The sequence below is a fragment of the Euprymna scolopes genome, chromosome 3 (genome assembly GCF_053919585.1).
Source record: "Euprymna scolopes isolate OS-2025 chromosome 3, ASM5391958v1, whole genome shotgun sequence".
Lineage (NCBI taxonomy): Eukaryota > Metazoa > Mollusca > Cephalopoda > Sepiida > Sepiolidae > Euprymna > Euprymna scolopes.
The window spans coordinates 42118317-42136065 of NC_136484.1; the positions used below are offsets into that span (position 1 = coordinate 42118317).

The 17749-nt window shown below is 32.6% G+C and overlaps 1 protein-coding gene across 9 annotated transcripts in view; it reads right to left on the reverse strand.

Moving 5' to 3' along the window:
- The window catches only part of LOC145254621 (receptor-type tyrosine-protein phosphatase epsilon-like), a 732106-nt gene that overhangs the window by 594979 nt on the left and 119378 nt on the right, over nt 1-17749 (reverse strand). Inside the window, exon 1 of one of the 9 annotated variants that reach the window (XM_080113302.1) lies at nt 17323-17426. The exons of the other annotated variants lie outside the window; for them this stretch is intronic. The gene's annotated coding sequence lies outside the window, so the exon portion shown is untranslated. Of the gene's footprint in view, nt 1-17322; nt 17427-17749 lie in introns of those variants that run through there. 9 annotated transcript variants of the gene reach the window in all.

Sequence of the window (17749 nt, forward strand, 5' to 3'; positions counted from 1 at the left end):
TAAAAAACTGGTATTCCCAAATTGTTATACATTTAGCACCGACCAGAGTATATATATATACACACACACATATATATATATATATATATATATATATATATATATATATGAAAAGAAAAGGAGAGAAGGATTAAAGTTACATAGGAACTTCATTACATGATTTATGAAAATAGTTAAAGGGGAAAAAATGACTATAACCATTTTTAACCTTATTGACATGATAACGTACCTATTTACTATGCCTCCCCACGGGACAGAGTTAGACACCAGGGTCGTTTTTTTAACGTGGAAAAAAGGTACAAAAATAAAAATTGTCTCAGTCGTGAAGGATTTCTCCTCCACCGAAAGAGAACAAGAAATAGAAGTGCAGCATCTGAAGAACAGATGGTATTTATTTGCTCCCCCACCGAGCAAATTAGGCACAAGGCCAATTTTTAATGTGAGGAGTGAAGGGAGGGGGAAGGGGAAAAAGGGGACCAGCTCCCGAGAGGTGGGAAATGGGAGCTGGTTAAAGGTCAGGCATGTGGGGTTGCCCCCACATCTGGTCTTTGCTAGTCATAGCTAGTCATAGCTTGCAGTATCTGCTGGAACAGATACTACACTTTGATCTTGTCCCGAAGGCCAAGTTTATTGACATGATAATGTAATAAAGTTCTTTTGTAATTTTAATCCTTATCTCTTCATATATCTTGCTCCTCTTAATCGGGTAAAGCCTTTTCTATCCGGCTAGATTTATCTTTTCATTGAAACGTTCATTTTTCAGGTTAACTTTATCACTATATATATAATATTGGGAAAGGCAAAGATTAAAAAAGTAAGCCCGACAAAAAATCCAGTTCGAAGTCCCAAGAGGCAAACGGTGAAGGACTGCAACATCTTTCCAGCAACTCCTGTAGCTGCGCTGGCTCCAACCGTATTGGCTTGTCTTTCCATTGGACTTTGTCTGCAGCGCTGAGAAGGGGACACTGGTAACAGGAAAAACTTAAGCCTCCTTATTACACACTCAGACCTGCATCCGGAGAGCCAATTCCAGTTTTGAACTGTATAGCCATAGCAGATGTTGCAGTGCACCACACTAGATGCAGAATGCATTGTCTCATTAGACAGAAGATTGCTATCAATATATATATATATATATATAACGTTCTAAAATGTCTTGCGTAGTTCGTATTGGACGGACTTTGTTAACGGTGCCCACGAACTTGCTGATTTTAATACTCGAATTTTTAATCGACCTATATTTTCAATCGATTTTTCATCGACTTTATATATTTTGACTTATCACCGTTTACTGTATATTTTAGTTTTTACTTTTAATTCTCATTTTCGCTCCTTCGCATTATTACTTCCACACCTGATGATGAACCAAAGACGAATCGAAAGTGCTTGTGACAGCAACAACTCTGGAACTTTTATTAATATTTTTGCTTTTGATACAAAAAAGATTATACGAAATATTGAAAAATTAATAAAAAGAATCATAAAGCAAAGTGTCTCCGTTACATTTAATAATGTTTGCTTGAATGAAAAAATGCTCCCTAAATATACCAATATATATATATATATATATATATATATATGCCTTCCTGGCAATGCCATTTATTGTTTGTGTAGTACACTTAGAAGTTGGGTGAGCTAAATTGTTTCTAAAACTTTAAAACTAAGAAAGGAAAATCATTGGTTGAAGGAAGCTAATAGGCAGTGAAGATCTAATAAAATCAAGTGTTAATTTATTGGAAGTTTGAGTTTGCACTGTGTAGTACTAAACACGACCCTAAAATGTAAATGCATGAATTTAGAAATACAATTTCTACCAGGAATGAAACACAAACCTTTCTGTGTAGCTTACATGCCATGCTATATTGAATATTATGTGATTATATTATGAAAATTTATTTTGTTTACATATTTGCTGCAGCATTTATTTCAATGGCGCTTAGTTAATAAATAGAACTTAACAGTTGAATGCACATTTTTCGTGATGGCAAACCACCAAGAAATCAAAGAAAAAAAATAAGCAAACATATTTATAAAAACATAAGATAAAAATATGAAAACATTAACGAAACGACTGATTTCCTACAACATCACTAGAACAATCATCAATCAATGAAAAAGAAAAAACTATAAAATAGCAACTGTTTTTTAAGGAAAAGTGAATTCTAGTGCAAAGGAACGCACTTTATAAATTCTTGGCTATACACGATGCAATTAATAAAGCTTTCTGTATTAAGGATTCTTAGGAACAAAAATGCACCCTCAATTGTTTACTGCTGCGACAAAATGTCTACACTATCCTGGTGGTACTTTGGCCTGATATCTGCTGCGACAAAATGTCTACACTATCCTGGTGGTACTTTGGCCTGATATCTGCTGGGACAAAATGTCTACACTATCCTAGAAGTACTTTGGCCTGATATCTGCTGCGACAAAATGTCTACACTATCCTGGTGGTACTTTGGCCTGATATCTGCTGCGACAAAATGTCTCCACCATCCTGGTGGTACTTTGGCTTGATATCTGCTGCGACAAAATGTCTACACTATCCTGGTGGTACTTTGGCCTGATATCTGCTGGGACAAAATGTCTACACTATCCTAGAGGTACTTTGGCCTGATATCTGCTGCGACAAAATGTCTACACCATCCTGGTGGTACTTTGGCCTGATATCTGCTACGACAAAATGTCTACACTATCCTGGTGGTACTTTGGCCGGAATATCTGCTGCGACAAAATGTCTACACCATCCTGGTGGTACTTTGGCTGGAATATCTACTGCGACAAAATGTCTACACTATCCTGGTGGTACTTTGGCCTGATATCTGCTGCGACAAAATGCCTACACCATCCTGGTGGTACTTTGGCCTGATATCCGCTGCGACAAAATGTCTACACCATCCTGGTGGTACTTTGGTCTGATATATGCTGCGACAAAATGTCTACACCATCCTGGTGGTACTTTGGCCTGATATCTGCTGCGACAAAATGTCTATACTATCCTGGTTGTACTTTGGTCTGATATCTGCTGCGACGAAATGTCTACACAATCCTGGTTGTACTTTGGTCTGATATCTGCTGCGACAAAATGTCTACACAATCCTGGTGGTACTTTGGTCTGATATCTGCTGAGACAAAATGTCTACACAATCCTGGTGGTACTTTGGCCTGATATCTGCTGCGACAAAATGTCTATACTATCCTGGTGGTACTTTGGTCTGATATCTGCTGCGACAAAATGTCTACACAATCCTGGTGGTACTTTGGTCTGATATCTGCTGCGACAAAATGTCTACACAATCCTGGTGGTACTTTGATCTGATATCTGCTGCGACAAAATGTCTACACAATCCTGGTGGTACTTTGGCCTGATTTCCCTAATGACAAAATATCTGTATTATAAAGGTGCTAATTTGGCTTGATATCCACTGCGACAAAATATCTACACTATACAGTACTTTGACACTTGGTGTTGATATCCAAAGACAAAATATCTACATTATTTTCAATATATGAATCTTTGTGTCAAACAATGATCTTTCACTGTCCATCGTGTTGCGATTGATAAGGTTTTGTTAATGATCTGTTAAAAATGACAAAAACTATGTTGGTTTCAGTTCGTGTTAATTTTCCTTTTGTCAGAATAGATCACGGAGTCTTGAGCGACTTCTGGTTTAATACTTGTCTGAGGTGTTGCACGATCTCTTCCTTGGACGTTAGGGTCAAAATAAGGGAGCCAATAACAATACATTATTCCGAAACCAATCAGTAGAAGTGATTTCCTTGCTATTATACTGTGCTAATTGCAATATAAGGTGTAGGTCGCATAAGTGTAGATATCACTCCAAAGTAAATTCATAATATGTGAATAACAAGTCAAAGCGGCAGAAAATCATGAAGCCAAAGATTTTTTTTCAAGTGCCTCCAAAACAGAATTGTTAGTTGCTTTACTGCATTGGAAGACCAAGCGTTTCATGTATCCACTTGGACCCACACTTTATAATACCATGTGTATTTATACACATAAATAAAATCAAAATAACCTTTTTTTTTTTACTTCAAATAAACCTCAAACGATTTATCGAATATGTGTATTTAATCGTTATGAAAAAGACTTGTCAAGGGCACTTGTTTTAGATTCTTACCAGAATAGAAACATTTTTTTACACAATTCATGTAGTTGAAAACGGTTTTCGACTTCAAGCCTTTTGACTTGTCCAAAAATATGTATACTTAAGTTAGCTTTTTTTTTGTCTTACGTGTATGTTTTACGGCGTATCAACTCTTATTATTTAATAATGTTCTACTATGATTCATAAAGATTTAAAAAAAAAATAATAATGTATCTTCTTTATGTTACTTTTTTATTTTTTTAGATGGAGAAGGATAATTATTTGGATAATTCAGACTACCATACTCAGCTTGATTGTTATTGTCACAACGTTTCGGCCGATGTAACCAACCTTTTTCAGGTGAATCTTGGAAATCTTTATGTGAACCTATACGGAATTTAGACATTTGCTCTTGTACCGTATTGGTTGCAATATGAAGTGAAGTATGCTATGTTTGATCCACTGTTGTGGATTGTTCTCAATCCTTCAGCCATTAACACTTCTACCTGATCATGACTGGTAGAACAAAAACAATTTCATCCCAGTTGTTATTTTGGAATTCTGCTTAAGTACTTGAGTTTGACAAAGATTCTGAAGTTCAAAAAACTGCATCTGAGAAAGGTTGAATATTACATCAGCTGAAACGTTAAGATAACAATCAAGATAAGAATAGTTCGAACGATATTAATTGTGCTATAATCTGTATGACTAAAAGTGGAAAAATTGTTTTGGTAAATCCAGTAGAAAGTTATGTTAGATATTGAGGTAACTTTGCAAGAAGATTTTAGCTAGTACTCATTAGTTGGGATATAATGGCAGTCATATTGGGAAACAGATAATATTTTAGACAAGGATCATGAGAGAGTCTCTGGAATTAAAATACACTGTTATTCATGTAATGTTTTAGTTGATGTAAGATCCGACTTTCTTCAGATGTGTCTTGCTGAACGTTTTTGTTGAGCTCAGAAATCTGAATGGAATTTCGAACAAAACCCTTAATTCAATCCATGAAGGAAGTATGCTCTTGTTCTGTCAGCCATGATTGGATAGACATCTTAAGTAATTCACAATTATCGTCTGAATTTTTCGTATTCTACAAAACTTCAACCTCCAAAATAAATGACACTTACAACTGAATTTTACTCATTATTTTATCTGTTATGCCAATTGTGGGATTGTGGACAATTCTGGTATAAATTTTAGGAGCGTTAAACCTATTATTATATTTAACTGCACAAATTACTATATATATATATATATATATATATATATATATATATATATATTTCAGGCTTGATGTGTTCAAAAGTAGGGACTAATGAATACACCAAGGTTGTATTATAGTGCTCAATAACAAGAGCAAAATATTTTTCGGTATTATTTATTTAAAGGTAAACAGTTACATTTGGTCACTACAAACAGCCATCTGTTTCAGTCAATGAGACTTCGTCAGGCGACCCTGAACCATTTTCTTTTTTCTATAGCGTGTGAATGGTCGCCTGACGAAGTCTCATTGACTGAAACAGATGGATGTTTGTAGCGACCAAATATAACTGTTTACCTTTGAATAAACATATATATATATATATATATATATATATATATATGTATATAAGAGAGAGAGAGATATTATGTAGATTTTGGAGTTTGACAGAAACATTCATGCAGATTTCTGAGTTTGAAAATATACACCAGAAGAAGGTTGGAGCTTATATCATCTAAAAAGTTGCAGGAATAACACTCAAGATGAGAACTGTACTCCAAATAATGCAAATAATACAAACTATCAACCCTTATCTCAAAAATCCAGAAACAAGATTGAAGTCAGTCTTGCTAGAACTATGCTAAGCTAAGCTAACGATCCATGTTAAAAATGGACGACAAATTTACAATAAAACAATAAGTGACTCACTTTTTATATAATTAAATGCAACTTAATTAGTGATGTACATCAATAAATTACAGTCTTCTTGTGAAATGTATTATGATAATGTGGTATTTAAATAATGACATTGGGGATTGCACAAGTAATAAAGTCTACGATTTTCATGGTTCTTATGTTTGTTGAATTATTTAAATTCTTTAATATATATATATATATATATATATATATATATATATATATATATATATATATATATATATATATATATATATTTATATATATAAAACAACCTATTCTGACAATCTTAGGTTTCAACATCGTCCTGCAATGTAAGAACTGTCTACGGTCATGGGAGAAAAAGATATGGTTTGTTATCGCCAAAGTAGACATGCACCATCACTCCATAATGATGAAAAGAAATGTTAGAATGATACAAGTAATACAACTTGATGATGTTGAATCAATAACACTTTTTATGATATGATGTTGAATCAAGTAATAAAACTTTTTATGATATGATGTTGAATCAAGTAATAAAACTTTTTATGATATGATGTTGAATCAAGTAATAAAACTTTTTATGATATGATGTTGAATAAAGTAATAAAACTTTTTATGATATGATGTTGAATCAATAACACTTTTTATGATATGATGTTGAATCAAGTAATAAAACTTTTTATGATATGATGTTGAATCGAGTAATAAAACTTTTTATGATATGATGTTGAATCAAGTAATAAAACTTTTTATGATATGATGTTGAACAGTAACAAAGAATAAGGAAAGTAAAATTAGGATGATCATAATAATACAGTGTGATGATAGTATTTATGTTTTAAAGCATATCAAACTATTTTGAATAGTTCAATGTGCTAGGACTTTATGAACACAAAATAGATCAACAGTCTATGCAGGTAAGAGATGTTTATAAGGAATGGTGAAAGGATGCAGAAAAAGTAAATCGAAGAGAAGATGGTGTGATAATGTATGTTACTGGAATTCTATTCAGTCAGCTAAAAAAGTACTTTTTCTTTTTATTTGAGAGTCACCACTTATCAAGGCCCGAAGGTCACTCAAGGATAAGGATTAATGAATGTAAGGTGATAGTTTAGTAATCGTGAATCGTGTAAATTGGGTAGAATTTGATTATTTATAGGGACGGCTCAACAAGAACTTGTTTCATTGGACTTGAAGGCTACCATGTTGTATTTAACCGGGAAGCAGGCCAGTGAACCAATGTTCCACAGGCGGGCAGTTCTGAGAAAGAAGTTTTGTTCATGAAATCTGTGTTTAGATTTAGGCACAGATAGAGTGGGGGAAATCGTATATAGTGGTTGTAGCTAGTAGAGTGTTTTTGTGAAAGTTTGGCATGAGGACCAAAGATTGGAGTTCAGTCGAGCATTTGCCATGAAAATAACGATAGAGCAGAGACAGGCTAACGACGTCTCTTCTGTGGTAATGAGGTTGCAGGGAAGAGAAAAGGGCATCATCTACTAGATTTTGAAGCCAGTTTTGAACTATCAAGTCTGGATAGGGCACGCCAAGCAGCTCCTGAGAGACAGATAGTTAATATATGATAGGTTGTATTCTAATGTCTAGAAGGAATGGGGGAAGGATACAGAAAAAGAATCAAACCAGGGAGGAGATGCCATGATTATGTATGTTTATGGGCTTTTAGATCCATCAATGACAAACCAAGTAGTGACAGATTGGAAGTCTTGGAGACAGTTGATGCATGATTGATCGTTTGTATTATTCGGATTCTTTGCAATGTTACTCTAACCACTGCACCGCCGGGTTTTTGAACAATGACCCATTGCACAGTGTTTAGAGTACTTTGAAAAAAATCAGTTGTAAAAGTGATATTCTCCTGAAGGTTGATGGTTCAATTCTCAGTATGTGCAACTGAGAAATACAATTGCAAATTACTTAGGACCTCTATTCAGTCACGGCTGATGGAACAAAAGCATGCTACCCCGATGAAGTAAATGTTTGAAATTCTGTCCAGGTTCTCAAGTTCGACAAAAACATTCCAGAGTTCGACAAGATACACCTGAAGAAGGTCGGAGGTTACCCCGACCGAAACGTTGTGAAAATGACACTCAAGATGAGAACCGCAGTCCGAAGAATCCAAATAATATGAATAACCAATCCTCATCTCAAAAATTCAGAAACTCTATGATAGATCGTAGTCCGCAGTAGTCTTTACTCTTTTTTTTTTAATCGATCCAGATATCGAATGTAAGAAGTTAGAATGCTACATCGAAATCGAAACCGAACGATAAGTGTTAGATAGTTTGATGATAAATGTCAGAACAAAACCAAGCATACGATTCATTGAATATAAGTTGCTATTTTCCCCTCTGCTGTGAAAAAAAAAAAAATGACACCTTTAACTTTTTTATTATTTTAAGAAACCAATAAGCTCCATCACGTGATTTCATTACGATTTGAATTTATATTCGAGGTTTTGTTTTTTTAAAGACAGATGTTGTAACCTTTATGTCTGCTTGGTTTTCCAGGGATTGTTTCCAAGTATTTCTTAAGATGTTGTTTCATTAGGCCAGTTGCTCCTATCACAACTGGTATAATGTTGATTTCTTTAAGGGATCATATCATTTCTAAATTATTCTTTAGGTCCTGATATTTTATCTTTTCCTGTTCAGCTCTATTAAGTCCATAGTCATTTAGGACAGTGACATAATGAGCGCAGTTCTTTCAGGTTTGTTCCATATTATAATGTCTGCTTTGATGGCTCTGTCTTTTCTATATCTGCCCGCCTATATGTCTTTGCCATAGAACACTGTCACTTTTCCGTTTGATATTATCGGTGATGATTCATATTCCCAGACGTTCAACAATTAACTATTGTAGTAGCACATGTATATACAATAGACTCAGTAGGATTTGCACTCAATATAGCTAATTGTATAGTCAGCATCATTATCCATTATGCCATTGAAGAACAACTGTGATATGCATTATGATAATGTAGTATTGAAATAATGGCATTGGAGATTACGCAAGTAATAAAGTCTATGGCGTAATTGCTTGGCACACCGGTTCTCATCAGATCACTGAAGTTAAGCAAGGTCGAGCCTAGTTAGTACCAGATGGGTGACCATTTGGAAATTCTAGGCGCTGTAGGTTCTCTCTGCTTATCTCGGCATTTGTTTCCAGTCGTCCTGTACAGACACTTCACTTGCCACTGGTATTTAACAATGTTGACTCAGGAGAGGTGTGGTTGGAAATTGTGCACCTCCTACCACAAAAACTTTCATGCACAGCTACCCCTACGTGGGTATCCATAGTCTGTCAAAGAGTGAATGAGCCCTCTTTACTAAAGTGTACGATTTTCACGGTCATAATAAATTGCTAATCAGAAATGTGATAAAATCAATAATGTGAATTTCTAATGAGATATCCTAAAAGTCCTGTTACGATAATAGTAATAAAACTTATGATATGTCGAAAAAAAAAACTTATTCCGACTGTGAAGGAAGATTACCCAAGTGGTCGCGTAAGCTTCTGGGGTTGCAAAGGAAATCCCCTTGCAACCCTTTCCCCCACTGGGGTCAAGTAACAAGGTAGGGTAAGGAGATGGAAACAATGAGCAACTGGTAACGAGCGTAGTGCTGTCTGTTCCACATAGAAATTGTAATAACGACTCAGTAGAAGGTTGGTTGGTTGTTTTATGGCATATCAACCCTTTTCAGGTTATTTAATGCCGAATCCAGTGATTTTACAGAACAATTTTGTTAATAGAATATATTTTTTTTTTTCAAGTCGGTTTCTATTTAACCCATAGTTGGGACCCTAACAGGTACTACCACTCCGAATCAGAGTGGACCTGGGAGCAATGGCAATTAAAGGGTGGCTCCTCACTCCCCAAAGCCTGCAAGCTGGAGCCTCATCATCAGGTATAGTTTAAGGTCATATCCAGGACCTCGGTAGAAGGAGACTAGAACTGAGGGTTGTCTAAGCTATCGCCACTAATCAACTCTAATCCTTTGACCGACCCTAGGAAATTTTTATAACAAAAAGGAACATGCTTCCTATCCCCCCCCCCGCTAAGTCTATATATTAATTTGTCGTTTTTGCAATCTGTTTGAATGTTTCCTTCTAATGCTGACGCTACAGGTTAATGGTATTAACAGTGACACAGGCAAAACATAGGTTACTTTTCATAGTGCTAATACATTCTGATGTGTAATAATGATGCAGTAATGTGATATTTAATGTCATTTAGATGAACTGCGTAGAATAACAAGCTTTTTGGTGATACAGAGATGAAACGTATGATAATGCTATTAATAGTAACGGGGACTTTGTATTACTGTACACATAGATTCGAAAAAGTTGTCAAAAAACAAGTATATAACAAATAAATGTTATCAAAGGCAAGATAAATTACTTTTCTACCTAACTGGATATGTTTTTAGTGTTTTTATTTAATGTAACATGTTTATTCAGCTCGAAAAACATACAGTGTTTACCGATGTTTTGGAAAATTTTAAATGGCGGCCGACTCTCTTTGACATGGTAAGTTTGGGAAAAGGAGTTAAAAATAAAAAAAATATGCAAAATACTGTTAAAAACCCACCGAATATATGTCAGCCTATGTCAGGGTAACATATATTGAGCGAGTTTTTAACCGTATTTTCTCTAGCTTTTTATTTATAACTCCTTTTCCCAAACTTACCGTGTGAAAGAGAGAGTCGGCCGCCATTTTTAACTTTCCAATACATCGGTAAACATTGTATGTTTTTCGAGCTGAATAAACATGTTAGATTATATAAAAACACTAAAAACATATCCAGTTAGGTAGAAAAGTAATTTATCTTGCTATTGATAACATTTATTTGTTATATATTTGTTTTTTTTGACAACTTTTTCGAATCTATGTGTACAGTAATACAAACCCGTAACGGGTAATAAAAGGAGGGAAGAAAAATCACTATGGTCTTAACAAGCTGTGATGTGTTAAAGCAACTTAAATGGTGGGATGATTTAATGATACGAAATAAGAATTGAATATATGTACAATCAAGAAATGAATGTCAATGGCAATGAGAAATATAAATACAATGAAAAAAAATGGAATGAAATAATTATGATAAAGAAAATAGTTATGGCAATGAAAACAATGAGTGAAGTAAAAGAAAATAGGGTATCTTTATTTTAACTGCAACTCAACATTACTTGTTAAATTTACAACATAGGTTTTCAGGTATGCTGAAAACGAATATCACATTTAAATTTTGGGGCAGACAAGTAGGTTTCTGGATATTAAGACCTTGGTGCTAATTCAGAGAATGATCCGCGCTATTTTTTAAATCGTATTTCAAAGTTTAATTAAAGTTTTATGATAGTTTTTTTTTATTCAATTGTAAGGTTAAAGTACAGAATAGGTACAAAACACCACCCTCCCCTCCCCATGTTAAGAATGGCTTTTTAAATAATAGCGTTATTATTTCAGCACGGATTACTCTCTGAATGAGTAGCAAGACCTTTATTATCCATTGTAATCCATTATGTTTTCACTGCCGACCATGTTTTCCCCAACTGAACAAGGCATGTTACAAACCTCTCCGCTCCTCATGTTAAAAATGACGACGGCCACTGAAATTCATTAATACATTGGAAAGACAATATCTAAATATCCAGAAACTACTTTGAAATTAATTTGAATATGATATTCGTTTTCAGCAGACCATAAAACATTTTTAAAAAATCGTCATTTTAAAGGCGAGTGTTAAGTTGTAGTTAAAGTAAAAATTTATCAAAAATAGTAATGATGATAAAACCAATAAATAAAGAAAAAAAAATGTAGTGATTATAAAGATAATGGTTAAGGTTTTTATGATGAAAACCTCGATGGAAATCATAATGAAGTTTATGAATGATGATGATAGCAATTATAAACATAAGTTCAATAAAAAAAAAAAGTGGCATAACTATGATAAAGAGAATAGTTACGACAATGGGTACAATGAAAAATAAAGAAAAACGGTGATCATAAAAATTAATGAATGTTTTCGTAACGATAACTTGATGAAAGTCATAATGAAGTTTAAGAAATGAATGAGAAAGATACTCCAAAATTTCGTGATGATTCTTGGGGGAATTTTGGTGATTCCTTAGAATTACACCGCTATGTAAAAAGTAAGTTTATTTAAATCTTTCAGATTTTGACGTCGATATTCCAAGAGTTATAATCTTATAGAATCTCTTTACATTTCAATGCACATAAAGTTTTTAAGAACTGGAAGCGTACTCTATACAGAACGCCACGAATCTAATTCTTGTTGTTTACTAGGGCAAGAAAAGTAAAAGGAATGTAACCCCCCCCCAAAAAAAACATGGATTCCCTTGGTATAAAAAATCTACCTAAAATTAGAGAATTATCTGATTCTAATGATAGTTTTAGTACTTGTCCATGATTCCCATCCGTTTAATAATAAAAAAAAAGAACCGAAAACTAAAGAAAAATCTTTATGATGTACGTACTTGCGACGAAAAGAAAATATCATACGCCAAAAATATCACATAAAATACTTTTATTTCTATAAAGAAATCATTTTCAAGCGATTAATGGTAACTCGTAGGCATTACTATGATGTATAAGCCTGCTTTTCAGCTCTATTATTGAAGAGTGTCTTAAGTGGGAGTAACCAGTGATGAATTTGAGTTTTCAAAGCATCCCATCTCATGTTAAGAATGGCTTTCTAAAATCTTGCAAGTTTTAATTATTTGGAATTATCTCCCTATGTCCTGTAAAATAGTGTTGAAAAATTGTCGTTTAAGCATGAAATTTGATTTTTTTTAAAAATAAAACTACTTAATCAATTAGCATGAGTTTTGTTGTATGATTTTTTTTTTACGTCACAGATTACTTTTGCCATAAAGATTTTTCATTGGTTTAGTAATTTTTTTTTCATTGGGAAGGGTATGAACTTGGACAGATTCTTCCAGCATTCATTAAATATTAGCAGGCCGCTAATTGATGCGGTTTTATTATATTTATTACTATAGAGCAAATTCTCTATTAATTATAATATTGTACACAATATTTAGTTGTGATTTCAAAAATTGTAAATAAAAAAAAATATGATTTGGGTGCCATCAGTTAGAATCGAAACCAAAACATTGAACTCTTCGGTGGTAAACAAATATGGATATCAAAACTTTAAAAAATAACGTTGTAAAATGTATTGCTATTTGCACATGCGCACAGGATACCCATTCCTATCAATTTCCAATTTTGATATTTTAGTAGTTATTTTTACAAGTTAAAAACCAAATCGAATTTGTTTCACAGGTCCGAATCCCCTATATATCAAGTTTAAAGTCTTTAGATCCAAAAAAATTGACAGAATATTTTAGTAGCGACTGTTTCCGCATATAAGTCCCTTATATATGCACATATAAATTAAATGAACGTCGATATTTGTTTATTTGATGGGAAAAGCCAAAAAACATTGTAGATTTTGTTAAGTCACTTAAATCGTTTCACATCCCATGTTTTATGCCAATCGTCGAAACTTAGTGACCACCTTTATGAAGAATTAACACTCTGGAAAAACAAACGTGTTTTTAAAAGGTAGTTCTCGGTAGAAAATGATACTATACAGCTAAAAATGTAAATATAAAAAAAAAAATACCTTAAGAGCTTTAAATGCTAGATGTCTTAAATCTAATTTTCAGTCGAATTTTCAGGATATTTTCTTTCTATGAAGGTGATCACATAGTTACAACTATGATTATAATAAGTACTTCGTCCTTGAAATTAAGGGGTACCGTAATTTAAGTAACCTAAAAAATATATGGTATTTAGTAGATTAACCAACAAACGACTATACGAAAAAAAAAAAAATATATATACACAAGAAATAAATGGCACTGTAGCCAATAAAAGTTAAGTTTATACCTACCTGGCTCATTTGTTTGTGTTTCCGGGTAGTTTTTATTGCTCTTTTTTAATCTCAAACATTCAGTTTTTCCGAGCGGATTTGAACAAAAAAAAAAAAAAAAATGGCAGCATCATTTTTTTTTGGAAAGCAACTCTTGTTTTGAATTTTTGGGGGTATTTTTCTACGAGAGTACTCAGCGTACTATAAACACCCACAACTTCCCTATGTTAAGAACGGCTTTCGAGGTTGGGAGTGTTTATTCCGAAAGCCGTTTTTAACATGTGGAGGTTGGGGTGTTTACACTATGCTGGGTACTCTTGAAAAAAAAATACCAAAGAAATTCAAAACACGTGTAAACCTTGAATTCAAAACGAGGCTTGCTTTCCAAAAATGAAGATGCCATTTTTTTTTTCAAACCTGCTCGGAAAAACTGAATTTTTAGATTAAAGAGCACTAAAAACTACTGAAAAGAAAAATGAGCCAGGTAGATATAAAAGTAACTTTGATTGGCCACGGTGTCATTTATTTCTTGTGTGTGTATAATATATATATATATATATATATATATATATATATATATATATATATATATATATATATTCGTTGTAATCGTTTGTTGGTGAATCTGCCAAATTACCAAAAATTTATGATTTTTGAAATAAATTCGGGTACTCGTGCAGAGAGTAATCCGTGCTGAAATAATAACGCTATTATTTAAAAGCCATTCTTAACATGGTGAGGGGAGGGTGTTTTGTACCTATTCTGTACTTTAACCTTACAATTGAATAAAAAAAAAAACCCATAAAACTTTAATTAAACTTGGAAATACGATTTAAAAAAATAGCGCGAGTCACTCTCTGCATTAGCACCTAAATTCGATATTTAATATGAAGATTAATTGATAAATACTGAAAATTTCATTAAGTTTGGATAATTCTCTGTTTTGGTGGATTCTTTTAAATCAAGAATATTCATTTCTTAGTCCAAAATATTACTAATTCCAGTTATGAAAGACTTAAACTCTAAGGTACCTGCAATGAATGAGTGGCCAGAGGATTTCAATACTTACAAAGTAAGTTTCATGTATTATGGGGCAATCTAGAATCAGTTTCGGAAATGACCGAAACAGTTTACACCTTGAAAAGTCATTAAAATTTATTATTTTTATTAAGCTAATTTTTTTCCTAACTCTAACCAAACCCTTTCGCATGCTTAGTCATCTCCCTTTTTACATTTTTTTTTTTTTTACGAATTTCAAATCGTAAACTCCTTCGGCCTTTTCCAGAACTGATTCGGGATTATCTTTTAAAGTACTGAAAACCACTGGATGCGCATTAATTACCAATACTAATTTAAATAAAAACGATGTTTATTTTCAAAATGCACTAATATTTTATTACGTTATGACTATTGGAATATCCACCACAAAAAACTGGATTCTTGAAAAGAGGAGAAAAGAGAAAAAAGAAAAGAAAAGAAAACAAGAAAAGAAAAGAAAGAAAAGAAAAAAAGAAAAAAAAAGAAAAAAAGAAAAAAAAAGAAAAAAAAGAAAAGAAAAAAAGAAAGAAAAGAAAAGAAAAAAAGAAAGAAAAGAAAAGAAAAAAGAAAGAAAAGAAAAAAGAAAGAAAAGAAAAGAAAAAAAGAAAGAAAAGAAAAAAAGAAAGGAAAAGAAAAGAAAAAAAGAAAAGAAAAAAGAAAAAAAAAGAAAAAAAAGAAAAGAAAAAAGAAAAAAGAAAAGAAAAAAAAAGAAAAGAAAAAAGAAAAAAGAAAAGAAAAAAGAAAAGAAAAAAAAGAAAAAAAAGAAAAGAAAAGAAAAAAGAAAAGAAATAAGAAAAGAAAAAAGAAAAAAGAAAAGAAAAAAGAAAAGAAAAAAAAGAAAAAAGAAAAAAAAGAAAGAAAAAGAAAGAAAAAGAAAAGAAAGAAAGTAAAAGAAAAAAAAGAAAGAAAAAGAAAAAAAGAAAGAAAAAGAAAAAAAAGAAAGAAAAAGAAAAAAAAGAAAAAAAGAAAAGAAAAAGAAAAGAAAAAGAAAAGAAAAAAGAAAAGAAAAAAGAAAAGAAAAAAGAAAGAAAAAAAGGAAAAAAAGAAAAAAGGAAAAAGGAAAAAAAGAAAAAAAAGAAAAAAAGGGGAAAAAAGGAAAAAAAGAAAAAAGAAAAAAAAGAAAAAAGAAAAAAAGAGTCTCTTTAATAACGGTGTAATGGAAAAACATTCCCCTAATTAATATTTTATCTACACATCAAATAACCAATTCTCATTAATTCATTTTATAAATTCTACTAGAATAAAAGTAAAGTTTCTTATTTTCCATTCTGCTCACGAGGGCCGGATGTAACACAAGAACGGGCTTTAATGTATAACAGACCAATGAGCATCACAAGGACGACTAAGGGCGCTCAGGGTCCATTTAATACTAAATTGCATGAATTAGACTTATCGCAATCCCCAAGTAAGGAAGCCTCAAATGTTTTGGTCAATGTGTACTGGTTATCTAACTTGCAAAGTGTGTTTATTCCGAAAGCCTTTTTTAACATGGGGAGGTTGAAAATGCCTTTCGGAATAAACACCCTCCATGTTAAGACCCACTCTCTAACCTCCTCATGTTAAGAACGGCTTGCGGAATAAACACCCTTTACAGGTTAGACAACCAATGCATATTGGCCATGTTTTTTGGTTTTTTTTTTTTTTTTTATAAAGGAGTCACCTTTTATCAAGGCCCGGAGGCCACTCGAGGATGGGAGGACAAATGATTAGCGATAAACCATTAAACATCTTCTAATGGGGAAAGGTGGTGCGTAACCCCTTTGCCACCTCAGAACGAAAGTGATAATGCCTGAAAGAATAACCTCCTGAGCACCGGACAAGACAACCCCTCTTTCCCTTGCCAGTGAGCCTGAAGAGAAATATGTTTGGATTGTGCTAAAAAGTAAAAATTAAAACAGTCAAATTTGCACATTCATACAATATTTAATGAATACATTCAGCTAACACCGGTAATATCACAATAACTGTACAACAATGAACAATAATAATAATAATAAAAAAGATAGATTTTACTACGACAATGTATAACAACTAAAAAAAAAAAAAAAAAACACGTTTCCACATAAAAGCACAAGTCGAATATTAAAGGTCAACCAGTTTAAGCATACAACGGTAAAATGATTTTTCTGCTTCAAAATGAGCTAAATAAAAAACAAAAAACAAAAATAAAAGCAAAAATGAATACTACACGTTCATTTACTTTTGCAATAACTACCGACTTCACCACAATTCATAAAATAAAACAAAATATTAAACATATACATTTAATATATATAGATATATATGTATATTCCAAGTTTGGAGATATAAGCACACAGAAAAAAAAGTATTTAAGAAAAAAAAAAAAATAGATATAAAAATAATGTTCACCAACTTTAACATTCCAAATGTAGAAATTCTTTTTTTTTTAGTTGTTGTAGATTTTTTTTTTTTGCATCCTTACTGATTCTTAATGATTTAAAGAAAACTAACTTTTTCTACTGAAGAGTTCCACTTGAAGACATTTCTTTATGTTTATTCTCGACGTTGCTTATTTGCCTCTCCACGAAGACAAAGTTAAACGTAAGGCCTGTTTTTTAATGCAGGAGATATTCAGTTCATACGAAGAAAGAAATTTGGATGGGACAAGAATAAAAATTACCAAAGTCGAGAAGGATTTCTCCTCCTCCAACTAATAAGAGGAGAGATACACTTCGATTTATTGATTTGCAAATAAAAAATAAAACATATGATTTATTTACAGATAAGCACAAGGCAATCAAAAATATGAGGCGTGTGGGGTTGGGGTGGGGAGAGGTGGC